A 3,198-nucleotide genomic window follows, 5' to 3' on the forward strand; every position below is an offset into this window, starting at 1 on the left:
AATTCCATGTATGATTTAACTACTTTTCTTCTCCCCCCCAGATTATAGGATTAAGCCTGGAAGCATTTTTAAACTCTGCAGATTTAAACCTGTACTTTCAAAATCCATGCAAGAGCAAATATCCCTAATAGCACTCCAAAGAATGGACTTTGGTAATGTGGATCTTTGTATTCAAATTCACTTTTTATTTATTTTGGTGTTACAAGTTGTATTAAAACCAGAATGTCAATATTTTGTTTTTTCTGAAGTCATAGCAAGTGCATGCATTTCTCTTTATTCAAATGTTGCATGAACTTTTCAAGGCCAGAATTATTTGTTTGGCTTTCTGGGCACTCTATCCAGAGAGAGATTATTTTATCAGCCACACTCCTATGGTACATTTCATAAAGCCATAGAATGGTTTGGGTTGGAAGGAACCTTACAAACCATCAAGTTCCAACTCCCTGCCATGGGCAGGGGCACCTTCCACCAGACCAGGTTGCTCAGGGCCCCCTCCAGCCTGGCCTTGAACACTTCCAGGGATGGAAGCCACAGCTTCCCTGGGAAGCCTGTGCCAGGGCCTCAGCACCCTCACAATAAAGAATTCTGAGTAAAGAATTCCTCATATCTTCCTTTCTCCCCTTTTGGAAAATGGGAGCAATGTTTCCCTTTTTTCCCAGTCACTGGGGACTTTGCCTGACTGCTGTGACTTTTCAAATATGGAGAGAAGTGGCTTGGCAACAACATCAGCAAGTCCCCTCAGGACTCTGGGATGCATCTGACCAGGTCCCAGACACTCATGGCTCTTCACCTTCATCAGATGGTCCTGAACCTGCTTTTAACTTATATGGTGGGAGGCCTTCACTCCCTCAGCCATAAATGAGGTGTGGTGCTACAAAGATAACTACAAACAGCCAACACAATCCTTGGATTACAAGTGTTAGGGGAACATGATCAACATTTCACTGCAGTTTTCACCCAGAAACAAGTCTGGATTTGTAGAGTAGTGTTCCCTGCAGTGCCCAGGCTGAAACCAGCTCACCTGCCCCCAGGTGCTGTTTTGCCTTCTGGACCAAAATGCAGATGTTACAATAATCCTAAAACATCTACAGTTCTAATTTGTCTGTAATGCGCTCATTAATTATTTGGATCAGGGCATATATGGGTGACTTCATGGCTGATGTTAGTGCCTGGTATTTGTGATAACTCTGATGAAGTAAAAGCACTGGGCACCACACTAAGTGCAGTGTAATTGACCTGTGGGTCTTGGAGCCATGTGATGTTTCATTAGGCTAACCCCTGTGGAAAGTGGATCAAGCACTATTTGCAAATTCATCTCACACCATTTAGGCTTTGCTATGAAATAACATTTTAGCTCCTTGCTTCAGATGCAATGTTCAATATCAGCAGGGAGCAACCAAACGAATGCTCTGTTTGGGTGCTCTGTTCCTCCAGCAAGAGAAGAGCTCAATTGCCTGCCTGTGTGTCAAGCACGGATCCTAAGTTTGTAAGAGGAGTGTTGAATTAATTTCCTAACTAACTTTGGAATAAACAAACAGAGAAAGGTCAAAATGAAGGAAGGTCTGAACTTGACTAAAAGTGGCAGAACTGTTGGCCGTCTGCTGACCTTAGGTAAAACCATGGCAAAAGATGTTTTGTTATTTCCACAGTCTCTAGCAGTTTTGTAGAATATTTTATGCATGCACTTCTCTGCGGTTACTTGGATGCACACTGACTCCCAGAAGTGCAGGATCCCTGCAGGGCCCTGGGGATGCTAGCTGGAGTTTTTTACATTGGCAACATTGGTTGTCACTTAGAATGACTTTTAAGTAATTTTAAGTGTGGATGGAAATGAGGAATCCCAGGAAGTGATTGTTGCTCCACTGCCAAGACAAGCATCAAACCAGTGGTAAATAGAAGAAGAGGTTATTACAATTATCACTATTATTGAATGACTAAGCTCATTCTAACTGAAAACTCTCCTGCAAGAGAAGGATATCCATTAGGTAGGGATTAATGTTGTGATGTAAAATGCAATCTAATGTCTGGAAAAAAAATGCAGAAAAAGTCACTCAGATCAGAAAGCAGCTTTCATAGAGGCTGGATTTCTGAAGCATTGTTTACAGGTCCTTTTGAGAAATATTATTGCCCTTTTCTCTGTACTCATTACATCATCCAACCTGCAAAGGCATCTGCCTGCCAGATGCTGAGGGGTATTTGCTGGAGTGTTATTAATTTAAGAGTGAAAGTGTCACTTTGTACTAAAGACCAGGCGTGGATGCGGCTGCCTGAGAAGATAAGTGAGTGTGACAAAGTTTTAATCCTTAAATGGAGTTGATTTCTCCCACAAATTTCCACAAAAAAGCTTCTGGATCATGAAAGTAGAAATCTTAAATTAGGGGACTTGAGGGGGGTGGCTCAGAATTCAGTCCAAGTTGTGATTTATTGGTAGGGAGAGTGGCACCTCTGCTTGGTTATTCTTGCAGCCACAGGAGGATCTGGTGACACAAGATCTTGATGCTGACAGGGGTAGAAAAGGGTCAAGGGAGTCTTCTGGCATAGCCTAAACAGAGCTTCAAAACCCGCTTATCACAACTTCCTGGCGAATACCTGAGAGGAGGATTTTTGCACAATGAAATATTTGAGGCTCCCTTGGTGTTCTCTGCTGGTGCTGTAAGAGAGGTGGTGCAGTGTGAGACGCCCTTCGTTCCACTGTGAATGATTCTCTAATGTCACTTACGTGTTCTACTACAGGATGGCATCTGCAAATAAAGCCGTGGTTTCGTTCTTTCAATTTTATTTTTAGACATTCTTCTTTTGGATTCAGGGCTGTAACCATAAATTCCTGCTAAATTACAGAAATTACAGCCACGGGTGCGCATTTTCGTGGAGAAAGGCACGGCTGTCGGTGTGTGTGTGTAAATGAAAAAAAAAGGCCTCTGTTATATGCAGCGATCAAAGGAAGGTATGTACGTCTGAGAGACTCTTTACTTTTTCTATTTTTCCTCTCCTTCCGGGCTATTGGGAGCCGCTGTCCCCGGCCGCCAGCCCTGCCCGCTCCCGGCCGCTTTTCCTGGAAAGCGGGGCAGGAGAGGGGGCGGGCAGCGCCGGATCCCCCGGAATCTTCGCTTTCCCCTCGCTTTCCCCAGCCCCTTTCCTCTGGCTCTGCCCCGGCTCCTTCCCGGCCGGGCGGGGAGCAGAGCGCCCGCCCCCCGCGGG

This window comes from Ammospiza caudacuta, chromosome 2, assembly GCF_027887145.1.
Source record: "Ammospiza caudacuta isolate bAmmCau1 chromosome 2, bAmmCau1.pri, whole genome shotgun sequence".
Lineage (NCBI taxonomy): Eukaryota > Metazoa > Chordata > Aves > Passeriformes > Passerellidae > Ammospiza > Ammospiza caudacuta.